The sequence below is a fragment of the Schistocerca serialis genome, chromosome 12, assembly GCF_023864345.2.
Source record: "Schistocerca serialis cubense isolate TAMUIC-IGC-003099 chromosome 12, iqSchSeri2.2, whole genome shotgun sequence".
In the NCBI taxonomy this organism is placed as follows: Eukaryota; Metazoa; Arthropoda; class Insecta; order Orthoptera; family Acrididae; genus Schistocerca; species Schistocerca serialis.
In genome coordinates this window covers 153,369,544-153,381,712 of record NC_064649.1, presented here as the reverse complement: position 1 = coordinate 153,381,712, position 12,169 = coordinate 153,369,544, and positions in this window count along the sequence as shown.

Sequence of the window (12,169 nt, the reverse complement as noted above, 5' to 3'; positions counted from 1 at the left end):
CTGCTGTGAGAAAACAAAGATTTACTACACTTTGGTAATAAAACGCTACGTTCTTATATGAACTTGAACGAACATTCTTTAAAACGCTATAAAGCCTGAGTACATACCAATAGAAGAACAACTTGTCCTCTTCCGCTCGCCCCCCACCCCCCTCCCAACCATCTCTCGTGGACAACATGCTGCTGGTGGTGTGTCATTTCCACCAAAAGCCCACTTGATGGGCGAATAAAAATTGCAGCCTTGTAGTGCGATCACCCTGCTGTGAGAAAACAAAGATTTACTACTCTTTGGAAATAAAATGCTACGTTATTATATGAACTTGAATGAACGTTCTTTAAAACACTATAAAGCCTGAGTACATACGAATAGAAGAACAACTTGCCCTCTTCCGTTTGCCCCACCCCCTCGCATTCCCCCTCTCGTGGACAACATGCTGCTGGTGGTGTAGCATTTCCACCAAAAGCCCACTTGATGGGCAAATAAAAATTGCAGCCTTGTAGTGTGATCACCCTGCTGTGAGAAAACAAAGACTTACTACAACTTGGTAATAAAACGCTACGTTCTTATATGAACTTGAACGAACATTCTTTAAAACGCTATAAAGCCTGAGTACATACCAATAGAAGAACAACTTGTCCTCTTCCGCTTGCCCCCCACCCCCCCCTCCCAACCATCTCTCGTGGACAACATGCTGCTGGTGGTGTGTCATTTCCACCATAAGCCCACTTGATGGGCAAATAAAAATTGCAGCCTTGTAGTGCGTTCACCCTGCTGTGAGAAAACAAAGATTTACTACTCCTTGGAAATAAAATGCTACGTTCTTATATGAACTTGAGCGAACATTCTTTAAAACACCATAAAGCCTGAGTACATACCAATAAAACAACTACTTGCCCTCTTACGTTTGCCCCACCCCATCACATCCCCCCTCTCGTGGACAACATGCTGCTGGTGGTGTGTCATTTCCACCAAAAGCCCACTTGATGGGCAAATAAAAATTGCAGCCTTGTAGTGCGATCACCCTGCTGTGAGGAAACAAAGATTTACTACACTTTGGAAATAAAATGCTATGTTCTTTTATGAACTTGAACGAATATTCTTTAAAACGCTATAAAGCCTGAGTACGTACTAATAGAAGAACATCTTGTCCTCTTCTGCCTGCCCCTCCCCCCCCTTCCTCCCTCTCTCATGGACAACATGCTGCTGGTGGTCTGTCAATTCCACCAAAAGCCCACTTGATGGGCAAATAAAAATTGCAGCCTTGTAGTGCGATCACCCTGCTGTGAGAAAACGAAGATTTACTACTCTTTGGAAATAAAATGCTACGTTCTTATATGAACTTGAGCGAACATTCTTTAAAACACCATAAAGCCTGAGTACATAGCAATAGAAGAACAACTTGTATTCTTCCGCTTGCCGCCCCCACCCTCTCTCATGGACAACATGCTGCTGGTAGTGTGTCATTTCCACCAAAAGCCCACTTGATTGGCAAATAAAAATTGCAGCCTTGTAGTGCGATCACCCTGCTGTGAGAAACAACGATGTACCACTCTTTGTAAATAAAATGCTACATCCTTATATGAACATGAGCGAACATTCTTTAGAACACCATAAAGCCTGAGTACATACCAATAGAACAACTACTTGCCCTCTTCCATTTGCCCCACCCCCTCGCATCTCCCCTCTCGTGGACAACATGCTGCTGGTGGTGTGTGATTTCCACCAAAAGTCCTCTTGATGGGCCAATAAAAATTGCAGCCTTGTAGTGCCATCACCCTGCTGTGAGAAAACAAAGATTTACTACACTTTGGTAATAAAACGCTACGTTCTTACAGGAACTTGAACGAACATTCTTTAAAATGCTATAAAGCCTGAGTACATACCAATAGAAGAACAACTTGTATTCTTCCGCTTGCCCCCCCCCCCCCCCCCCCGCCCCCCTCCACAACCCTCTCTCGTGGATAACAAGCTGCTGGTGGTGTGTGATTTCCACCAAAAGCCCACTTGATGGGCAAATATAAACTGCAGCCTTGTAGTGCGATCACCCTGCTGTGAGAAAACAAAGACTTACTACACGTTGGTAATAAAATGTTACGTTCCTATATGAACTTGAACGAACATTCTTTGAAACGCTATAAAGCCTGAGTACATACCAATTGAAGAACAACTTGTGCTCATCCGCTCGCCCCCCCCTCCCCCCACCCTCTCTCGTGGACAACATGCTGCTGGTGGTGTATCATTTCCACCAAAAGCCCAATTGATGGGTAAATAAAAATTGCAGCCTTGTAGTGCGATCACCCTGCTGTGAGAAAACAAAGATTTACTACACTTTGGAAATAAAATGCTATGTTCTTATATGAAACTTGAGTGAACATTCTTTAAAACATCAAAAAGCCTGAGTACATACCAATAGATGAACAACTATCCCTCTTCCGTTCGCCCCACCCCCTCCCAACACCCCTCTCGTGGACAACATGCTGCTGGTGGTGTGTCATTTCCACCAAAGGCCCACTTGATGGGTAAATAAAAATTGCAGCGTTGTAGTGCGATCACCCTGCTGTGACAAAAAAATGATGTACTACACTCTGGAAATAAAATGCTACGTTCTTTTATGAACATGAACGAACGTTCTTTAAAACACTATAAAGCCTGAATACATACCAATAGAAGAACAAATTGCCCTCTTCTGATCGCCCCCCCCCCCCCCCCAACCCTCTCTTGTGGACAACATGGTACTGGTGGTGTGTCATTTCCACCAAAAGCCCACTTGATGGGCAAATAAAAATTGCAGTCTTGTAGTGCGATCACCCCGCTGTGAAAAAACAAAGGTTTACTACACTTTGGAAATAAAATTCTACGTTCTTATATGAAACTTGAGCGAACATTCTTTAAAACACCATAAAGCCTGAGTACATAGCAATAGAAGACCAACTTGCCCTCTTCCGTACGACCCACCCCCTCCCATCCACCCTCTCGTGGACAACATGCTGCTGGTGGTGTGTCATTTCCACCAAAAGCCCACTTGATGGGTAAATAAAAATTGCAGCCTTGTTGTGCGATCACCCTGCTGTGAGAAAACAAAGATTTACTACACTTTGGAAATAAAATGTTATGTTCTTAAATGCAACTTGAGCGAACATTCTTTAAAACGCTATAAAGCCTGCGTACATACTAATAGAAGAACATCTTGTCCTCTTCCGCTCGCCCCTCCCCCCCCTCCCTCCCTCTCTCATGGACACCATGCTGCTGGTGGTCTGTCAATGCAACCAAAAGCCCACTTGATGGGCAAATAAAAATTGCAGCCTGGTAGTGCGATCACCCTGCTGTGAGAAAACAAAGTTTAACTGCACTTTGGAAATAAAATGCTACGTTCTTATATGAAACTTGAGCGAACATTCTTTAAAACACCATAAAGCCTAAGTACATACCAATAGAAAAACAACTTGCCCTCTTCCGTTCGCCCCACCCCCTCCCATCACCCCTCTCCTGGACAAAATGCTGCTGGTGGTGCGTCATTTCCACCAAAAGCCCACTTGATGGGAAAATAAAAATTGCAGCCTTGCAGTGCGATCACCCTGCTGTGACAAAAAAAGATGTACTACACTTTGGAAATAAAATGCTACGTTCTTATATGAAACTTGAGCGAAGATTCTTTAAAACACTATAAAGCCTAAGTACATAGCAATAGAAGAACAACTTGCCCTCCTCCGCTCGCCCCCCCCCCCCACCCCCCACCATCTCTCATGGACAACATGCTGCTGGTGGTGTGTCATTTCCACCAAAAGACCGCTTGATGGGCAAATAAAAATTGCAGCCTTGTAGTGCGATCACCCTGCTATGAGAAAACAGAGATTTACTACACTTTGGAAATAAAATGCTATGTTCTTATATGAACTTGAACGAACATTCCTTAAAACTCTATAAAGCCTGAGTACATACCAGTAGAAGAACAACTTCTCCTCATCCGCTCCCTCCCCCCCCCCCCCTCCCCACCCCCTCCACACCCATCCTCTCTCGTGGACAACATGCTGCTGGTGGTGTGTCATTTCCACCAAAAGCCCACTTGATGGGCAAATACGAAATGCAGCCTTGTAGTGCAATCACCCGGCTGTGAGAAAACAAAGATATACTACACTTTGGAAATAAAATGTTACGTTCTTAAATGAATTGCACGAACATTCTTTAAAACACTATAAAGCCTGAGTACATACCAATAGAAGAACAACTTTTCCTCTTCCGCTCGCCCCCCCCCCCCCCCCCCCCCACTCTCGTGGACAACATGCTGCTGGTGGTGTGTCCTTTCCACCAAAAGCCCACTTGATGGGCAAATAAAAATTGCTGCCTTGTAGTGCGATCACCCTGCTGTGAGAAAACAAAAACTTACTACACTTAGGTAATAAAATGCTACATTCTTATATGAGCTTGAACGAACATTCTTTAAAACGCCATAAAGCCTGAGTACATACCAATAGAAGAACAACTTTTCCTCTTCCGCTCGCCCCCCCCCCCCCCCCCCCCCCCCACCCAGTCTCGTGGACAACATGCTGCTGGTGGTGTGTCATTTCCACCAAAAGCCCACTTGATGGGCAAATAAAAATTGCAGCCTTGTAGTGCGATCACCCTGCTGTGAGAAAACAAAGATTTCCTACACTTTGGAAATAAAATGCTATGTTCTTATAAGAAACTTGAGCGAACATTCTTTAAGACACCATAAAGCCTGAGTACATACCAATGAAACAACTATTTGCCCTCTTCCGTTTGCCCCACCCCCTCGCATGCCCCCTCTCGTGGACAACATGCTGCTGGTGGTGTGTCATTTCCACCAAAAGACCACTTGATGGGCAAATAAAAATTGCAGCCTTGTAGTGCGATCACCCTGCTGTGAGAAAACAAAGATTTACTACACTTTGGTAATAAAACGCTACGTTCTTATATGAACTTGAACGTACATTCTTTAGAACGCTATAAAGCCTGAGTACATACCAATAGAAGAACAACTTGTATTCTTCCGCTTGCCAACCCCACCCTCTCTCGTGGACAACATGCTGCTGGTAGTGTGTCATTTCCACCAAAAGCCCACTTGATTGGCAAATAAAAATTGCAGCCTTGTAGTGCGATCACCCTTCTGTGAGAAAACAAAGATGTACCACTCTTTGTAAATAAAATGCTACATCCTTATATGAACACGAGCGAACATTCTTTAAAACTCCATAAAGCCTGAGTACATACCAATAGAACAACTACTTGCCCTCTTCCGTTTGCCCCACCCCCTCGCATCCCCCCTCTCGTGGACAACATGCTGCTGGTGGTGTGTGATTTCCACCAAAAGCCCTCTAGATGGGCAAATAAAAATTGCAGCCTTGTAGTGCCATCACCCTGCTGTGAGAAAACAAAGATTTACTACACTTTGGTAATAAAACACTACGTTCTTATATGAATTTGAACGAACATTCTTTAAAACGCTATAAAGCCTGTGTACATACCAATAGAAGAACAACTTGTATTCTTCCGCTTGCCCCCACCCCCTCCCCCACCCTCTCTCATGGATAACTAGCTGCTGGTGGTGTGTCATTTCCACCAAAAGCCCACTTGATGGGCAAATATAAACTGCAGCCTTGTAGTGCGATCACCCTGCTGTGAGAAAACAAAGACTTACTACACGTTGGTAATAAAATGTTACGTTCCTATATGAACTTGAACGAACATTCTTTGAAACGCTATAAAGCCTGAGTACATACCAATAGAAGAACAACTTGTGCTCATCCGCTCGCCCCCCCCTCCCCCCACCCTCTCTCGTGGACAACATGCTGCTGGTGGTGTATCATTTCCACCAAAAGCCCAATTGATGGGTAAATAAAAATTGCAGCCTTGTAGTGCGATCACCCTGCTGTGAGAAAACAAAGATTTACTACACTTTGGAAATAAAATGCTATGTTCTTATAAGAAACTTGAGCGAACATTCTTTAAAACATCATAAAGCCTGAGTACAAACCAATAGATGAACAACTATCCCTCTTCCGTTCGCCCCACCCCCTCCCATCCCCCCTCTCGTGGACAACATGCTGCTGGTGGTGTGTCATTTCCACCAAAGGCCCACTTGATGGGTAAATAAAAATTGCAGCCTTGTAGTGCGATAACCCTGCTGTGACAAAAAAATGATGTACTACACTCTGGAAATAAAATGCTACGTTCTTGGATGAACATGAACGAACGTTCTTTAAAACACTATAAGGCTTGAGTACATACCAATAGAAGAACAAATTGTCCTCTTCCGCTCGCCCCCCCCCCCCCCTCCCCCACCCTCCCTCTCTCGTGGAAAACATGCTTCTGGTGGTGTGTCAATTCCACCAAAAGCCCACTTGATGGGTAAATAAAAATTGCAGCCTTGTAGTGCGATCACCCTGCTGTGAGAAAACAAAGATTTACTACACTTTGGAAATGAAATGCTACGTTCTTATATGAACTTGAACGAACATTCTTTAAGACACAATAAAGCCAGAGCACATACCAATGGAAGAACAATTTGTCCTCTTCCGCTCGCCCCCCCGCCCCCCCCCCCACCCACTCTCGTGGACAACATGCTTCTGGTGGTGTGTCAATTCCACCAAAAGCCCACTTGATGGGTAAATAAAAATTGCAGCCTTGTAGTGCGATCACCCTGCTGTGAGAAAACAAAGATTTACTACACTTTGGAAATAAAATTCTACGTTCTTATATGAAACTTGAGCGAACATTCTTTAAAACACCATAAAGCCTGAGTACATAGCAATAGAAGACCAACTTGCCCTCTTCCGTTCGCCCCACCCCCTCCCATCCACCCTCTCGTGGACAACATACTGCTGGTGGTGTGTCATTTCCACCAAAAGCCCACTTGATGGGTAAATAAAAATTGCAGCCTTGTAGTGCGATCACCCTGCTGTGAGAAAACAAAGATTTACTACACTTTGGAAATAAAATGTTATGTTCTTAAATGAAACTTGAGCGAACATTCTTTAAAACGCTATAAAGCCTGAGTACATACTAATAGAAGAACATCTTGTCCTCTTCCGCTCGCCCCTCCCCCCCTCCCTCCCTCTCTCATGGACAACATGCTGCTGGTGGTCTGTCAATGCAACCAAAAGCCCACTTGATGGGCAAATAAAAATTGCAGCCTTGTAGTGCGATCACCCTGCTGTGAGAAAACAAAGTTTAACTGCACTTTGGAAATAAAATGCTACGTTCTTATATGAAACTTGAGCGAACATTCTTTAAAACACCATAAAGCCTAAGTACATACCAATAGAAAAAGAACTTGCCCTCTTCCGTTCGCCCCACCCCCTCCCATCACCCCTCTCCTGGACAACATGCTGCTGGTTGTGCGACATTTCCACCAAAAGCCCACTTGATGGGTAAATAAAAATTGCAGCCTTGCAGTGCGATCACCCTGCTGTGACAAAAAAAAGATGTACTACACTTTGGAAATAAAATGCTACATTCTTATATGAAACTTGAGCGAACATTCTTTAAAACACTATAAAGACTAAGTACATTGCAGTAGAAGAACAACTTGCCCTCCTCCGCTCGCCCCCACCCCCCCCACCCCCCACCATCTCTCGTGGACAACATGCTGCTGGTGGTGTGTCATTTCCACCAAAAGCCCGCTTGATGGGCAAATAAAATTTGCAGCCTTGTAGTGCGATCACCCTGCTATGAGAAAACAGAGGTTTACTACACATTCGAAATAAAATGCTATGTTCTTATATGAACTTGAACGAACATTCCTTAAAACTCTATAAAGCCTGAGTACATACCAGTAGAAGAACAACTTCTCCTCATCCGCTCCCTCCCACCCCCCTCCCCCCCCACTCCACACCCATCCTCTCTCGTGGACAACATGCTGCTGGTGGTGTGTCATTTCCACCAAAAGCCCACTTGATGGGCAAATACGAAATGCAGCCTTGTAGTGCGATCACCCGGCTTTGAGAAAACAAAGATACACTACACTTTGGAAATAAAATGCTATGTTCTTAAATGAATTGCACGAACATTCTTTAAAACACTATAAAGCCTGAGTACATACCAATAGAACAACAACTTGCCCTCTTCCTTTCGCCCCACCCCCTCCCATCCTTCCTCTCGTGGACAACATGGTGCTGGTGGTGTGTCAATTCCACCAAAAGCTCACATGATAGGCAAATAAAAATTGCAGCCTTGTAGTGCGATCACCCTGCTGTGAGAAAACAAAGATTTACTACACTTTGGAAATAAAATGCTACGTTCTTATATGAACTTGAATGAACATTCTTTAAAACGCTATAAAGCCTGATTACATACCAATAGAAGAACATCTTGTCCTCTTCCGCTCGCCCCCCCCCCCCCCCACCCTCCCTCTCTCGTGGACAACATGCTTCTGGTGGTGTGTCAATTCCACCAAAAGCCCACTTGATGGGTAAATAAAAATTGCCGCCTTGTAGTGCGATCACCCTGCTGTGAGAAAACAAAGATTTACTACACTTTGGAAATGAAATGCTACGTTCTTATATGAACTTGAACGAACATTCTTTAAGACACAATAAAGCCAGAGCACATACCAATGGAAGAACAATTTGTCCTCTTCCGCTCGCCCCCCCGCCCCCCCCCCCCCCACCCACTCTCGTGGACAACAAGCTACTGGTGGTGTGGCAATTCCACCAAAAGCCCACTTGATGGGCAAATAAAAATTGCAGTCTTGTAGTGCGATCACGCTGCTGTGAGAAAACAAAGATTTACTACAATTTGGAAATAAAATGCTCCGTTCTTTTATTAACTTGAACAAACATTCTTTAAAACGCTATAAAGCCTGAGTACTTGCCAATAGAAGAACAACTTGTCCCCTTCCCCTCGCCCCCCGCCCCCTCCCCCCCCACCACTCTCATGGACAACATCCTGCTGGTGGTGTGTCAATTCCACCAAAAGCCCACTTGATGGGCAAATAAAAATTGTAGTCTTGTAGTGCGATCACGCTGCTGTGAGAAAACAAAGATTTACTACCCTTTGGAAATGAAATGCTACGTTATTATATGAACTTGAACGATCATTCTTTAAAACACTATAAAGCCTGAGTACATACCAATAGAACAAAAACTTGCCCTCTTCCTTTCGCCCCACCCCCTCCCATCTTTCCTCTCGTGGACAACATGGTGCTGGTGGTGTGTCAATTCCACCAAAAGCCCACATGATAGGCAAATAAAAATTGCAGCCTTGTAGTGCGATCACCCTGCTGTGAGAAAACAAAGATTTACTACACTTTGGAAATAAAATGCTTTGTTCTTATATGAACTTGAACAAACATTCTTTAAAACACTATAAAGCCTGAGTACATACCAATAGAAGAACAACTTGTCCTCTTCCACTCGCCTCCCCCTCCCCCCACCCTCTCTCGTGGACAATATGCTTCTGGTGGTGTGTCATTTCCACCAAAAGCCCACGTGATAGGCAAATAAAAATTGCAGCCTTGTAGTGCAATCACCCTGCTGTGAGAAAACAAAGATTTACTACACTTTGGAAATAAAATGCTACGTTCTTATATGAACTTGAAAGAACATTCTTTCAAACATTATAAAGCCTGAGTACATACCAATAGAAGAACAACTTGTCCTCTTCCTTTCGCCCCACCCCCTCCCATCCTTCCTCTCGTGGACAACATGCTTCTGGTGGCGTGTCATTTCCACCAAAAGCCCACCTGATGGGTAAATAAAAATTGCAGCCTTGTAGTGCGATCACCCTGCTGTGAGAAAAGAAAGATGTACTACACTTTGGAAATAAAATGTTACGTTCTTATATGAACTTGAACAAACCTTTTTTTACACTATAAAGCCTGAGTACATACCAATAGAAGAACAACTTGTCCCCTTCCACTCGCCCCCCCTCCCCCTACCCTTTCTCGCGGACAACATACTTCTGGTGGTGTGTCATTTCCACCATAATCCCACATGATAGTCAAATAAAAATTGCAGCCTTGTAGTGCGATCACCCTGCTGTGAGAAAACAAAGATTTACTACACTTTGGAAATAAAATGCTACGTTCTTTTATTAACTTGAACGAACATTCTTTAAAACGCTATAAAGCCTGAGTACATGCCAATAGAAGAACAACTTGTCACCTTCCCCTCACCCCCCGCCCTCCCCCCCACCACTCTCATGGACAACATGCTGCTGGTGGTGTGTCAATTCCACCAAAAGCCCACTTGATGGGCAAATAAAAATTGCAACCTTGTAGTGCGATCACCCTGCTGTGAGACAACTAAGATTTACTACCCTTTGGAAATGAAATGCTACTTTATTATATGAACTTGAACGAACATTCTTTAAAGCACAATAAAGCCTGAACACATACCAATGGAAGAACAACTTGTCCTCTTCCGCGCGCCCCCCCTTCCCCCCCCCCCCCCCCCCCCCCCGCCCCTCCCACAACCCACTCTCGTGGACAACATGCTGCTGGTGTTGTGTCAATTCCACCAAAAGCCCACATGATAGGCAAATAAAAATTGCAGCCTTGTAGTGCAATCACCCTGCTGTGAGAAAACAAAGATTTACTACACTTTGGAAATAAAATGCTACGTTCTTATATGAACTTGAACGAACATTCTTTAAAACGCTATAAAGCCTGAGTACATACCAATAGAACAACAACTTGCCCTCTTCCACTCGCCCCCTCCTCCCCCCACCCTCTCTCGTGGACAACATGCTTCTGGTGGTGTGTCATTTCCACCAAAAGCCCACATGATAGGCAAATAAAAATTGCAGCCTTGTAGTGCAATCATCCTGCTGTGAGAAAACAAAGATTTACTACACTTTGGAAATAAAATGCTACGTTCTTATATGAACTTGAACGAACATTCTTTAAAACGCTATAAAGCCTGAGTACATACCAATAGAACAACAACTTGCCCTCTTCCTTTCGCCCCACCCCCTCCCATCGTTCCTCTCATGGACAATATGCTGCTGGTGGTGTGTCATTTCCACCAAAAGCCCACCTGATGCGTAAATAAAAATTGCAGCCTTGTAGTGCGATCACCCTGCTGTGAGAAAACAAAGATTTACTACCCTTTGGAAATAAAATGCTACGTTATTATATGAACTTGAACTAACATTTTTTTACACTATAAAGCCTGAGTACATACCAATAGAAGTACAACTTGTCCTCTTCCACTCGCCCCCCCTCCCCCTACCCTCTCTCGTGGACAACATGCTTCTGGTGGTGTGTCATTTCCACCAAAAGCCCACATGATAGTCAAATAAAAATTGCAGCCTTGTAGTGCGATCACCCTGCTGTGAGAAAACAAAAATTTACTACACTTTGGAAATAAAATGCTACATTCTTATATGAACTTGAACGAACATTCTTTAAAACGCTTATAGCCTGAGTACATACCAATAGAAGACCAACTTGTCCTCTTCCGCTCGGCCGCCCCCCCCCCCCCCCCCCACCCTTTCTCGTGGACAATATGGTGCTGGTGGTGTGTCATTTCCATGAAAACCCCACTTGATGGGCAAATAAAAATTGCAGCCTTGTAGTGCGATCACCCGCCTGTGAGAAAACAAAAATTTGCTACACTTTGGAAATAAAATGCTACGTTCGTATATGAACTTGAACGAACATTCTTTAAAACACTATAAAGCCTGAGTACATACCAATAGAACAACAACTTGTCCTCTTCCCCCCTCCCCCCCTCGCGGACATCATACTACTGGTGGTGTGTCATTTCCACCAAAAGCCCAGTTAATGGGCAAAGAAAAAATGCAGCCTTACAACGTGAACACCCTGCTTTGAGGAAACAAAAATTTACTGCATTTTGGAAATAAATTACTACGTTCTTATATGAACTTGAAGGAACGCACTTTTTAAAACTGGAAAGCCTGAGTAGATACCAATAGAAAGAAGGCATGTCCGATTTCATTCTGTTGTGAACATCAAGCTGCTGGAGGTGTGTTATTTCCTCCAAAATCTCAGTCGATGTGCTAAGAAACATTGCAGCTTTGTATCGAGAACACTCTGCTGTGGGGAAATAAAAATTTACTACAATTTAGATATCAAATACTTCTTACTTATATTAAGTTGATGTAGCTACCTTTTAAGAACTATAACTGTTGAGTATATTCAATGTTATTCACGTGACACCTAATGATTAGTCAACAATGTTAGTCATGG